This window comes from Callithrix jacchus, chromosome 19, assembly GCF_049354715.1.
Source record: "Callithrix jacchus isolate 240 chromosome 19, calJac240_pri, whole genome shotgun sequence".
In the NCBI taxonomy this organism is placed as follows: Eukaryota; Metazoa; Chordata; class Mammalia; order Primates; family Cebidae; genus Callithrix; species Callithrix jacchus.
Genome location: NC_133520.1, coordinates 21,365,099 through 21,379,407, shown reverse-complemented (window position 1 = coordinate 21,379,407; position 14,309 = coordinate 21,365,099). Strand labels below are relative to the sequence as shown.

Sequence of the window (14,309 nt, the reverse complement as noted above, 5' to 3'; positions counted from 1 at the left end):
CATCCTGGAGGAAGATGCTGCCATCTAAAGTAGGTTTCCAGAGTAACCAGCTTCCAGCTGCTTGGAAAGAGGAGGGATATCCAGGGATCCCTGGTGGGCTTGTCATGCCCAGCAAGTTGGAACCCAGTGGAGCCAGTGAGTACTAGATGATTTTATTCACTCATGTAATAACTATCTAGTGACCTTGACTATGATCCAGACCCGCTGTGAGACAGACAAACCAGAGATAAATGTTAGATGCCCTTGAATTTCCCCTGGCGGGTAGACAGAGATGTGAACAGATCACCCTGGTCCTTCCTGGAGAGGAGTCCTTACCCCCATCAGAACACAGTCCCCACCAGAGTGTCCACAAGCTGAGCCATAGAAGCTCTGGGACGCTCAAGCCAGAGTCCCATCTGGGGGCAGAAGGAGAGGGGACAGAGTGCTCCAGAGGCATCATTCTGTTCCTTTCTCCTCGGTGTCTGGGCAGAACCTCCTTCCATTCCCCATCTCACTTGTATTCCCTTCACTCACTCTCCTCCTCACTTTTTTTTTTTTTTTTTGCAAGTCTTTTCATTTTTATTACTCAAAGTTTCATTTTTTATTTCGCTTTCTGACTCTGTGCTTGCGCCTTCAACACTTTCACAACGATTTTCTGCTCCTCGATAAGGAAAGCACGCTTGATCCTGTCACGAACACATTTAGCACACATGGAACCACCATAGGCCCTGCTGACATGTTTCTTTGTTTTGGACAATCTCATAAGAACTTTAGGTCTTACAGCACGAACTCCTCGAAGCCTGCCTGGGCATACACCACATGCTGATTTTGGTGCTTTCCCAACCTTCTTGGTATAAAGGTATACAATTCTATTACCAGGGATCCGGGACAGTCTAGTTTTGTTAGAGGCAGTATTGTAGGAAAGCCTACGTCGGTATGTCAAACGCTGGACCATTCTGAGTGCCTGCACACAACGTCTCCTCCTCACTTTTTAAAAATTAATTTTTAAAAAATAGAGATGGGATATCACTATGTTGCCCAGGCTGGTCTTGAACTCCTGACCTCTAGTGATCCTCTCACCCCGGCTTCCAAAATACTGGGATTATAGGCGTAGCCACAATACCTGGCCTTTCCTTCCCACTTGTAATATTTGTTTTTGAAATTTGCATAAATGACATCCAAAATAAATTATTTATGTTCCCCCAACAGCCCCTGCCCCAATCCAGCCTTTCTCTAAGTTCTCCATCTCAGTAAAGATATCTGGGTCCCCAGTTACTGTGCAGCCACCCCTGGTTCCTTTCTTTTCCTCATGCCCAGGGCTCTCCTTCCATAACTGCTGTGAACTTGCCTTAGATTGAAGGCTTACCCAACGTTTATCAAAAGGTTACCCAAGGCTTACCAGAATGACCTCCTTTACATCCCAATTCTTTCCCCTGCCCTCTGGCCAGGTACAGGGGCTTTCACCTGTGTTTGTCTGCCCCTCCCCACGACTCCCATAAAGACAGAGGGTTTTATCTATTTCATACCTGCTGCATCCCTAGCACCTGAACAATGCTTGACCCAGACCGGTCATTCAATAACTATATTTTGAGTAAGCAGAAAGAGAATTTTATTTATCAGAAGCTACTAGAATTAGCCAGGTGTGGTGCTGGGCTCAGCTACTCAGGAGGCTGAGGTTGAGGCTGCAGTGAACTATATCACACCACTGCACTCCAGCCTGGGTGACATCATCAGACCCTGTCCAGTAAATAAATGAATGAATGAATAAATAAATAAATACAAGCAACCAGAATCTGAACATGTGGATTTAGAGGCCTGGGCATAGGTGTATGCAGGTGTGTAAAAATGAAGGCCCCCTGAGAGCCTTATGCATCTCTGGGGGTAGACTGGGTATATGAGCAAGACAAAGCTGCCAAGCGGGGACTCTCCCTGGGAGGACCACCCCTCAGACTAAAGAGGCTGTACTGGAGGTAACAGTGCCCAGGGGAGCTAGTTGAGGGAAAGCCAGCCTTTTTGGCAAGTCACCACAACTAAAAACAAGGCTGCCCTGCCAAGCCACACAAGTCTGAAACTCACTGTGCTGTTTCCATGGTGCTGTTTCCATGGATGGCTCTTTAGGACCTGTTCATCTAAAGGCTGGTGGAGGTGAGAAATAAAATGGAAATTGACACAAATGAAGCTTTTTGACTGGGTTTTCTCTCTTGCCAAAGCCTCTCTTTGTAGCTTAAATGCAGGATATGCACAAAGAGATATCTGAGGACAGTCTTTGGAGGTGGGTCAGGGAAAGGATCACTCAAGATGTTGGCTTTCAAAATGCAATTTAATACAGATATTTATTGACCACCTGCTGTGTGCAAGGCTCTCTTTGGGGCTGTGGGCTCTGAACCAGAGTAAGATGTGGGCAAGAGACCGTATGAGGCTAGAGCTTCCTCTAACAGCCCTCCAAGGAATGCCAGCTGAGGCCTCAGTTCATTTAACATGCAAACGTTAGTGGCATCCTCTCCAGGCAAAGCTTCATTGCTCCTGCTTGGTTATAGCTTCTTCCTTCCCAGGGAGTAGAGCTTCCCAGGAGAAAACCCACATTTTCAAACTGCACTGTTGATTGGTCATGATCTCCCCACCCCCACGTGCCCCTTCTTGGCTAGACTCCATTGTAATAGCTGGTTATTTCTCCCCAATCCACAGGATTTCATGTGGTTCACCTACAAGCCTCATTTCATTTTATAGTCAGCCTTTCCTACCAGCAGATGTGGCTGAAGTAGCTATTTCTCAGATTGGGTTACCCAGAAACTATCTTTGATGTACAAAGGGCTATTTATTCTTTTCCACCATGCATATCCCAGGCTCACGCTAAGCCTTTATATTTTTTTCATTAAGTCAGTCCTCAAAATCCTGATGACAGCTTGGGCAGTAGGTCAGAGAAGGTAACAGCTTTTCCATTTTCCACCTGGGAGGTGGAGTTCCACGTGCCATCACCAAGTAACAGTGAGGTTGCCTCTGTGAGCAGCCTCTCCCCAGGCTGCTTTGATGTCTTCACAGGAAATAAGGATGGCTGAGCGCCTGCAGCTGCTTCTTCCCAGGCAGCCATGAGGTGGTTTCTGGTGTCCTGTCGCAACTCATACATGCTGGGTTGCTTGTGGGTGGTGATGGCTGAGGTGTGGCCTTGTCCCTGGCTGGGTGGTCCCAACTTCTCTATTTCTGGCTGCGTGACATCCAAGTCTACTCTCTGGCCCTCCTGGAGATTCTTCAAATTCCCTAGAACAATACAAGCAGTTCATTCCCTGCTTAAACTGTTGGGATAGGAGGGGAGATTCCATCAATTCCAATTAGTCTAATATTAAATTATTCCTCCAAGCAATGGACTATGAAAAGGAACACTTGAGAGATGACAGTGCCTGTGACCAGCTTGGGATTTGGATGTCACTTGAAAATTTTGACAGTTTTGTCTATAAAGTCTCATTTACTAATAATAGAGTTTTGGAGTCCATTACATGTAAAAAAAAAAAAAAAAAGAATCCAGGTGGAAGGATGTGAAACCAGCTATGGAGTAATTCGATTCTTAGCTGGACCTTTGTCCAGCTAAGGTAAAGGGCTTCCATTACCTACAAACTGTAAACCAAAAATAAAATTCTAAGCCTCCCAACTGACTGAATGGACCCTTCTCTAGGCCAAGGAGACCCAAAGAAACCTGAAAACCCAGTTTAGGCCATGACAGGAAGTGGGGAGGGTCAGACAAGCCACATCACACCCTCCTCACTTTGGAGTTCAGGCACTGCTGACCAGCATTAACATTAAAATAGAGATCCTGAGATGGACAGAACCGACTCCTCCTCGTAGCAATAAGAGATCAAGTTCCAACCTGACCCTAGCATAGCATCACATGACAGCAGGCCCTGAAAGAAAATTTGGTTATTGGCTGGGTGCAGTGGCTCATGCCTGTAATCCCAATTCTTTTTTTTTTTTTTTTTGAGAAGGAGTTTCGCTCTTGTTACCCAGGCTGGAGTACAATGGCGCGATCTCGGCTCACCACAACCTCCGCCTCCTGGGTTCAGGCAATTCTCCTGCCTCAGCCTCCTGAGTAGCTGGGATTACAGGCACACACTACCATGCCCAGCTAAATTTTTTTGTATTTTTAGTAGAGACGGGCTTTTACCATGTTGACCAGGATGGTCTTGATCTCTTGACCTCGTGATCCACCTGCCTTGGCCTCCCAAATTGCTGGGATTACAGGCTTGAGCCACCGCTCTGTAATCCCAGTTCTTTGGGAGGCCGAGGCTGGTGGATTGCTTGAGCCCAGGAGTTCAAGACCAGCCTGGGCAACATGATGAAACCCCATCTCTACAAAAAATACAGATAAATAGCTTAGCTGGGTATGGTGGCATGTGCCTGTAGTCCAGCTACTCTGGAGGCAAGGTGAGAGAATCACCTAAGTACAGGAGATTGAGGCTCAGTGAGCTATGATCATGCAACTGCACTCCAGCGGGTGAGAAAGTGAGACCTTATCTCAAAAATAAAATAAAGTCAGTTTGGTTGTTAAACAGCTTTAACATTGATAGTATCTTTGTTTCATCACTTAAGGGCCAGCTATTTGACTGATAGATTCCTAGGGCTGCTGTAACAAATTATTACAAACTGAGTAGCTTAAAACAACAGAAACTCATTCTTTCTCAGTTATAGAAACCAGAAGTCAAAAATCCAGGTGTCAACAGGGCCATGTTCACTCTGAAGGCTCCAGGGGAGAATCTTTTCCAACCTCTCCCGGCTTCTGGTGGCTGTCCACATTCCTTGGCTTGTGGCCACATCACTCCAGTCTCTAATCCTGTTTCACATGGCCTTCTCCTCTTGTCTGTTGTAAAAAGACTTACCATTGGGTTTAGGGCTCATTCTTGTTTTCCACGATGATTTTATCCCAAGATCCTCAACTTTATTGTATCTACAAAGACTCGTTTCCCAAAAAAGGTCATATTCACAGATCTAAGGGATTTGAACACATCTTTTTGGGGCCACCATTTAAGCCACTACAATGACTTTGAGCAAATATTTTAACCTAAATCTCAGTTTCCTCACCTGCAAAATGGGGAGATTGTAGTTGCTGTCTCAAAGAGCTGTGAGGATTGAATGAGTCACTCTGTGTGAAGTACCTGGCACCTGCCTGGCACAGACTATGCATTCAATCATGGTTAACTATTTTAATAACTATTATTATTCACAAGTATCAACTTTCATTCCTCACAATAGTACTGTGAATAGGGAGAGGTAGCTGTCTTGAGTGAAAAAAAATCACTGGGCACTGGACATGAAAAGGCATTGAAAGGTGGGGCCTGGCCTGAGCCTTTGTCTCCAAATGTCTTCACCTACTAGTCAATTGAGAAAGAGCCACGTGCTAAAGCTTTCTAAAGCGTTTTCCATTCCATCCTGTAAGCCCAACTTGAAGAGTAAGAGTGGGAGAGAAGGGAAGGGGAAGGAAGGGGACTGGAAGGAAAAGAGAGAAAGGGGGCAGGAAGCACTAGGCTGTTCCTGATCCTATTTATTACCATTCATTTTCTGGAAATGTTTGAAAACCCATCCTGGGGAGCAATAGCTAGTGTACTGCACAGCTCATGAGTTTTGATCAGAAAAGTGTAGCCTCCATTTGAGAAGCCAAACTTGAGGAATGAGAGTCTCAGGGAGGAAGCCCAGAGAGAAGAGAATGCCCAACCCTACCAGAGAGGAGGGAGGAATTCCTACTCTTGCTCTCATCAACTGGAGCTCCTCTCTGTCTGTCTGTCTGTCTGTCTGTCTGTCTGTCTGTCTGTCTGTCTGTCTCTGTCTCTGTCTCTCTCTCCCCGCCCTCTCCACCCGCCTTCTCCCTCTCCCTCTCTTGTTTGCTCACTCACTTTTCCTTTCTTCTTCCTCCAGGGTGGACACAGCCTCCTCCCCTTTATTCTCTAAGTACAATAAGCAGTGTGCTGTTGGGTCCTAAGTCTGTCACTGGTAGTGTAGGATTAGGAATATCTGAGACTGAACCTTGGATTCAGTATTCCTGTAATTCAAGGGTTATGTCTGCTGCCAGGGACAAACACGCTGGCCTCCTCTTGGTGGTGCCAGCCAGCCACCTTACTGCCGGGACTTCTTATCTCTGTAGGGAGCCTGCTGCCCTTCCACTTCACCAGATCACAGGGCCAAACTTTTGGTCTCTCCTGCTACCACATAGAAAACAGAACATTATGCAAAGAACTGTCTATCTCAATCTCTCCTATGCAGATGAGACCCAGTTAACCTTCGAATGACCAAAAAGCCATGAAGGACGGGCACGGTGCCTCCTGCCTGTAATCCCAGCACTTTGGGAGTCCAAGGCAGGAGGATTGCTTGAGTCCAGGAGTTTGAGACTAGTCAGGGCAACATAGTAAGACTTCATCTCTACTAAAAATAAAAAGTTAGCTGAGCAGGGTGGCGAGAGCCAGTAGTCCCAGCTACTCAAGAGGCTGAGGTGGGAAGATCACTTGAGCCAGGAGTTTGAGGCTTCAGTGAACAGTGATGGTACCACTGCACTCCAGCTGGGTGACAGAGAGGTGTCTCAAAAAAAAGAAAAAAATGCCATTAAGATGTTTCATGAACCCAAGAAACATTTTCTCACTAAAAGGAAAATGTTTGCAACTGTCCCAGACCAGAATTTCTCCATTTCCCCAAGTGGGTCTGAGGTGCTGCATATTCCTAAAGGTGTGCTAATTAATAGTAATTTTTAAATTATTTTGTTTTCTTTTCTTTTTTTTTTTTTGAGATGGAGTTTCGCTCTTGTTACTCAGGCTGGAGTGCAATGGCGCGATCTCGGCTCACTGCAACCTCCGCCTCCTGGGTTCAGGCAATTCTCCTGCCTCAGCCTCCTGAGTAGCTGGGATTACAGGCACATGCCACCATGCTCCCAAAGTGCTGGGATTACAGGCGTGAGCAATGTTTTCATTGCGACACTCTAAAAATTCAACATAAACTTATTCTGGCTCATCTGGGTCATCTAGGAGACTTTGGTAGCTGTGTTAATGTTTCCACTTATGACCAGGTTGGCACAAGTACCTGCCTAAAGCCCTTAACTAATAATGCAGAGTGGTCTCCGTTGATCCAGAACCCCGGAAGCATTGAAAGACCCATCCCAGGATCCATAGGAATTCATTTTCTTTTCTTTTTTCTTTCTATTTTATTTATTTACTTATTTATTCTGAGACAGAATCTCACTGTTTCCCAGGCTAGCGTGCAATGGCGTGATCTTGGCTCACTGCAACCTCTGCCTCCTGGGTCAAGCGATTCTCCTGCTTCAACCTCCTGAGTAGCTGGGACTACAGGTGCCACCACACCCAGCTAATATTGGTATTTTTAGTACAGATGAAGTTTCACCATTTTAGCCAGGATGGTCTCAGGCTCCTGACCTCATGATCTACCTACCTCGGCCTCCCAAAGTGCTGGGATTACAGGCATAAGCCACTGCACTCAGCCAGAATTCATTTTCTTTAGAAAAGACTGTACCGAACTTTCAGTAGAGCATGTGTATTAGAGTTAATATATAGAGTGACTAACTATATATGCTGTATATATTATACATACATATATGTACACAGTGTAGATTCAATAGTGATTCTATTCCCAGATCCTAAAATGTGTGTGGATGTATGTACACCCTGTATATATCCTGGAATGAATATATACAGTGACTATATGCCACCCCCCCCACACACGCACACACAGTACTGCTTTTTGTGTGTGTCGAGGGAGTGGCATATAGTCACTGTATATATTCACTCTAGGATATATACACTGTCTGTGACAGAGCCTGTCACCCAGGCTGCAGTGCAGTGGTGAGATGTCCGCTCACTGCCACCTCCGCCTCCCAGGTTCAAGTAATTCTCTGCCTCAGTCTCCTAAGTAGGTGGGATCACATGTGCCTGCCACCATGCCTGGCTAATTTTTGTTTTCTTTTTTTATTAGAGACAGGGTTTCACCATCTTGGCCAGGCTGGTCTTGAACTCCTGACCTGGTGATCTACCCGCCTTGACTTCCCAAAGTGCTGGGATTACAGGTGTGAGTCACCGTGCCTGGCTGAATATAGCTATTATAGTGAGTATATTCCCAGATTCGGAAGCTTGGCACTATGATGTGTTTGTGTATGCTCATAAACATATAATGTACCCAATATAGCACATATAGGATCACATAAGTGAGCAGTTTCAGGATGCAGGAATCGCCCTCTTCCAGATTCTACACCATTGCTTGTGCCTTTCTCCCAACTTATCCCACTCCAGTCCCATCCATCTACTTATCTACAACTCAGCTCATCTTCCACAAGCCAACTGAGCAAGCTCTTCCAGTGTGAAACCTCCCCCACAGGCTGGGGTGGTCTGTTTATCTTCTAATCATAGGTTACTCTTGCTCCCCAAGGCAGGGAAAGGCAATTATAGTGCATGGAGCACACCTGGGAAGAAAGAAAACTCAGCTCTCTGGATGCCTTAAATTGCCCCAAATACTTTGGCCTCATTTTTTTCCTAGAACTTCTTTTTCTGTATTATTTATGTGCCATTTGGCTTATGCATTCATTAAAGAAACCTTGGATTCCTCTTGCATTTCACAAAAAGTCTGTAAAAGGCATGTGTTTGACTCTGGATAGATTTTTTTAAATGCCATTTCTACTTAGACATTGGGTATTTTTGCACACCCCCAAAGTGCTGATGCTTATGCTGATTTGTAAGGGATGAGTGGAATTGAGAGGTGGACAGCAGGCAGAAAGGGCTGGCACTCCAGGCAAAAGGAACAGCATGTGGAGAGGCACAGAGGTGAGGAACAGCGCGTCTTCATTAGCTCCACATGGCTGGGCAAGAGGCAGCAAGCTGGACGGTCTAAAGAAAGGAAGTTGGTGAGGAAAGCAAGGCGTAAATTACAAAAGGCACATTCCCACACAAAGGAGCACTTTTTGTTGTTGATGATGGAAGCATCGGAAATATTTAAGCAAGATAGTGACATGTTCATTAATTCCTTGGTGTTAGTAAGAAGGAAGGCTTGGAAGTGCACGAGAGTTACGGCATAGGAACACGGTCCAGAGACTCCCGCATTCTAATTTTTATATCACCCAGAATGCCTGCTCTATTCCACCTTGAACTGGAGCTTGTTGGTTTAACACCTGTGTTGGCGGCTGCCTTTCACCTGGGCTTCTGGCTCATGTCCTCGAGGACAAGGATTGTTCCTCAGGCTTTTACGGATCTCCTCCCCTGCACCAGCTCAGTGCATTTCTGTCTCATAGTAGGTATTCAACAAATGCTTTGGTTGGTTGGTCGGTTTTGTTTTTAATGAATCACTGAGCCTGCTGAAAGTACCTTTGATGACAGAATTACATTAGATTTCTATTCTCACTCTGGTTATTTCTACCCAAACAGAGCCAAAGGTTAAAATCCCAGTACTACTGTGAGTCTCTTAACAGAGACCTTGGAAAATCATTGATTTCTCTAGACCATCATTTCCTTCCTAAAACATGAGACGGTGCCCCACCCCTTCGATGCCATTATGGAATCAAATAGATGAAGTACTGATTAGAATGACATTGCAGTCCAGTGTTGGAAATGGACCATTGATTTCTCACCCAAGAGAGATACTTTTCTCACCCAAGAGAGATACTTTCTAGTCCCCCACTGCCACCCACATTCCCCCAGGAAAACACCAGTCTTTCCCCCAGAGCACTACCTCTCTCCACTCCATCCCAAGCTTCATCATCTCCTTGACAGCCCGAAGAGACAGGTCAGAGGTTGCCATTTATCACCCAGGAATGCATGTCTGCGGTGTATCATATAGGGCCTTCTCCCCTCCCCGCTCACCTTCCTCCAACCCCCGTGCCCTGTGTCATCCACCTGGGCTCAGCAGCATCTTCGGATACCTGCTGTGTGATGTCAGCCCTTGCAAGCTGACCTGAAGTGAGGCTGCGAGTCTTCTTTTTTGGGGCGTTGCCCATCAGAGCTCCCTTCTTACTGTGGGAACCCAGCCCAGGACTTTCAGAGACCCTCCAGGGACGTGCTGAGAGAGAGCACAGCGCCACCTACAGGATCAACTCTGGTCCAGCTGGGTGTCCACATGGAACCATAATTCTCACCCAATGCCCATGACCCCTGGATAAAATGTGGCTGGGGGATGGGGCATTGTATATTCCTACCACACCACTTCCCAGCACCTGGCACACTTCCTGGCACACTGCCTGCCACCCAAAAACTGCTCAATTAATGTTTCTTAAAAAAATAACTGCTGAACTATTTTTGACCTTGCCAAATTTTTTGTATTGTAATCACCCATTAGACTTGGCTTTGAAAAAGAATGAGTAATTAATAACAAATGTATTCCGTGTAAAGGAAGGTACCAAACATGAGTTTCCATCAAAAAAGAATGTTTTCTACAACCACATTAGCATTTTATTAGCAAGAGAATGTTTCACTCAAAATTGTAATAACACTGAGATCATTCGTTGTCCAAGGATTTCTCCATTCCAGCTGTCAGGCCACGTCTGTAAACCTCAGAATTGCTACTTAAGCCTACAGAACTTTATGTTCTGATATTCTTAACCGAAGAGCCCTTTTAAATGGGCAACTACTGTTTTCAAAACTGTCTACGCTGATTGGAGAGATAATTACCTACTTTGCCTCAGTTTCACTGGCAGAACTATGTATTTGTTCACTATTGTTTGTGATGGTAATAGGTACATATTTTCCATTTTCTTCATTTGTTAAACACCACATAATACTTATTTTAAAGCATGGCCTTGTGTCTTGAAAATGGAACAGAGACAGACATTTAGATGGGTCCGTGGTCTAAAAAAATCGTTAATTTGGGATATCAGTCAATCAGCAAAAAGCCATTAAGCATTTGTGCAGAATACAAAAAAGTACACAGTGAGGCTCCTGCCCTCAAATTTCTTACGGTCTTAGAGACGACATAGGTCAATGATGCACTGTGCCATGGGCATGATTTTAAGAATCAAGACCAGGTCTTCTGACTCTCAGCCTCCATACAACAGAAAACACTTTTGTTTATTTTTTTTGTTTTGTTTTTAAGATGGAGCCCACTCTGTTGCCCAGGCTGGAGTGTAGTGGCATGATCTCTGCTTACTACAATCTCTACCTCCTGCCTCAGCCTCCCGAGTAGCTGGGATTACAGGCGTCCACCACCACACCTGGCTAATTTTTGTATTTTTAGTAGAGACGGGGTTTCACCATGTTGGCCATGTTGGTCTTGAACTCCTGACCTCAAGTGATCCACCCTCCTCGGCCTCCCAAAGTGCTAGGACTATAGACGTGAGCCACCACATCTGGCCCCTAGAAGACACTTCTGTATGATACTGGTGCCGTGATCAGAGATCTAGTCGAGTAAATGGATAGATGATTGACAAAAATTATCAGTACTTCAATAGTTGATATCATGGGTTGAATGTTTGTGTCCCTCTAAAATTCATACCCTAAAATCTAAAACCCAATTTGACGATATTAGGAAATGGGGCCCTGGGGAAGTGGTTAGGTCATTAGGGTGGGGCTCTCATGATGGGATTTGTGCCCTTTTAAGAACAGATGTGAGCCTGGGCACAGTGGCTCAATCCTGCAATCTCAAGACTTTGGGAAGCCGAGGCAGGCAAGCAGACAGCTTGAGTTCAGGAGTTCAAGACCAGCCTGGGCAACATGGTAAAACCTTGCCTCTACAAAAGCAAAAATTAGCCAGTATGGTGGCACATTCCTATAGTCCCAGCCACTTGGGAGGCTGAGATGGGAAGATTGCTTGAGCCAAAGAGTTGAGACTGCAGTGAGCCATGATCATGCCATTGTACTCAAGCATGGGCCACAGAGCAAGACCCTGCCTCAAAAAATAAACAAAAGAAAAGACATGAGACAGATGACATTCTCTTCACCATGTGAAGACACAGCAAGATAGTGCTGTCTGTGAACCAGGAAGCTAGCCCTCACCAGATATCGGATTTGCCAGTGCGTTGATCTTGGATTTGCAACCCCCAGAACTGTGAGAATAAACATTTGTTATTGAAGCCACCCAATCTATGGTATCCACAGTCAGTTTCCTGACAATGGACACTTCTGCTGGAGAATAGACATGGAAGGAGAAGAGTGAAACTCAAATTCGTCAGCTGAGCTGATGTTTTTATTTTTGCTTTGTCATGTTTCCATGCACCATTAGCATCTCATCAGCTTGGGAATTGATCTCAAGGTATTTTCCAGATGGCTGGGTCTACCTAAATTTATTAACGCAAGCGTAATTGTGGCTGTTGATCCTCAACCCAAACCCACAGAAACAGAAATGTACAGCCTAATTGAGAGAATCCCGACCAATCACAATTCAAGAAAAACAGGGCTGACTGTTCGGTAGGACAAAACAGCCCTGGCCTCACTTGCTAAGGCTAAGGCTAGCAGGAGGGCCAAGTTCAACAGCGGAGCTGCAGCCTCCTTTGTTCGCCTCCTCCCCACCCTCTGACACAGCAAGAAACCTGGCCAAGGGAGGGCGAGGGTCAGGGAGCTGTGAGCTGTGTTTAATTTGGCTTTTTGAATGCATAGCACCCTAGTATCCTGCCATCTCTGGCCAGATTTAATTCAAAGGAAATCATCTTTTCCATTTCTCTCGTTATCTCGGCATGTCTTCTTTCTAAACGTGAGGCTTGATTAATTATTGATAATAATGATCACAGTCAACATTTATGGAGCACTATATAGTGGGTCCTATGACAAGCCCTAGACATAGATAATCATGTTTGACCCTCACAACAGCTCTTAACAAGAAGGTGCTGCTATTGTCCCTGTTTTTCACTTGATGAAACTGAGGCTCAGAAAGCACGTAACATGCTCAAGTTGAAAGTGGCAGCTCAAGGAATTGCATTCCGATGGTCCGAGTTTAGAATCTGCAGCTTGCCCTCTGCGGTGTTTAACACAATTGCTTGGTTTGTTCATTTTCTCTTTCCACAAACTCTTATTGTGGAGTATTCGGTGCTGAACGTTTTGTCTGGCTCCTCGATTACGGAGCACAGGGGTCCAGCTGAGCCCACATGGCCACCAAGTAAGAGACTGGGGAGCCTGGAAGGGTTTATTTGCACAGCTGAACTGCTTAGGCATTTCTAGATTTCACCTGAAGGAGAAGCAGGGACAGGTTAGGCTGCTTGGGCCAATGGGAAATGGAGGGGACTTTGTGCCTATGACCCAGTGCGGCTTAAGAACAAGAGGTGAAGCAAGGAGTGTGAAGTCTTCAGTCCAGCCTGTGGGATTCTCAGGAGGGACTTCGTGAGGTTGGGGTTCAAACGGTGCCGTTTCTGGGCCCACAAGACCAAATGAACCCACAGTTTGGTGGAGGGTCTGTCCCTCATCTTCCATCTCTGGCATATTGTGGACAGGGGCAGGGTTATATTCAAAATATTGAATGCCCAGCATGACCTTAAAGCCAGCCCTCAGCAGCCGTAACTAACATACCCAGCTGTAAACCGCCGGTGCACCCACGCCAGAGTGTGGCTGCCAACCATCCGCCCTGGACATGAGTATCCAGCAGTTCCTGGGGAGAGAGCAGCAGTGTCTGGATGATGTGAATTCAGGAGAGTACATCTGAGACAGTGATGGGAGGACACAGAGGAGGGGTCAGAACCCTCCAATGAAGTGCTGATGTGGATGGGTTTTTCTGGGCCTTCAGGCCGGTAACACTGGGAGTATCTGGATGATAATTACAAAGCTGAATTAAACCATCATCTCCTGATGTTATGGGAGAAAGATTGGTTTTCTAATTGCTCACTTTCCAAACTAGTTTTGTGCAGTCTCTCACCCCAAACCGCATCTCTTCCCAGCGCCGACCAATGAATCTGTGTCTTACTTTCCCTAGATGGTCACGAATGATGGCAAGTGTAAACAGGGTGCAGTTTCAGCCTCACTCAGTTTCCTCCATGTGATAAGATGCTTTGCTTTGTCTACGTTTCAGACGCTGTTCGACAGGAGAGCACCCGGTGATCTGGGGGAGTGTGACGGCCGGGTACCTGGGACCAGGCCAGTCCCTGGGTATCGGCTCTTCTTCTCTTTCTCACTGTAAAATGAAACTCATTGCATTTTGAATTTGATCTCAGCAGCTTTTTTTTTTTTCTTTTACCACCTGGTCTCCCATCCAGGACCCAGCTGTGAATTGGCTGTTTGCTGATTTTTATTTGTTAACTGTTCTTTTGAAAGTCTTCTTCTTGGCCTCCCAAAGCCAATAGATCTACGCAGATGGGCAGAGATAATGAAATTGTATCATTTGATCTCTCTCATTGCCCAATACCCTGAGGTTCTGCCCAAAGCTCAGAAGAGGAGTTTTTGCCCTTG

The 14,309-nt window shown here is 45.7% G+C and overlaps 1 pseudogene across 1 annotated transcript; it reads right to left on the bottom strand.

Moving 5' to 3' along the window:
• Window positions 1–524: 524 nt before the first annotated feature.
• Window positions 525–954, bottom strand: LOC100405217 (large ribosomal subunit protein eL34 pseudogene; annotated as a pseudogene). Its single transcript, XR_013529629.1, has one exon. The product of XR_013529629.1 is annotated as a large ribosomal subunit protein eL34 pseudogene (transcript).
• Window positions 955–14,309: the final 13,355 nt, after the last annotated feature.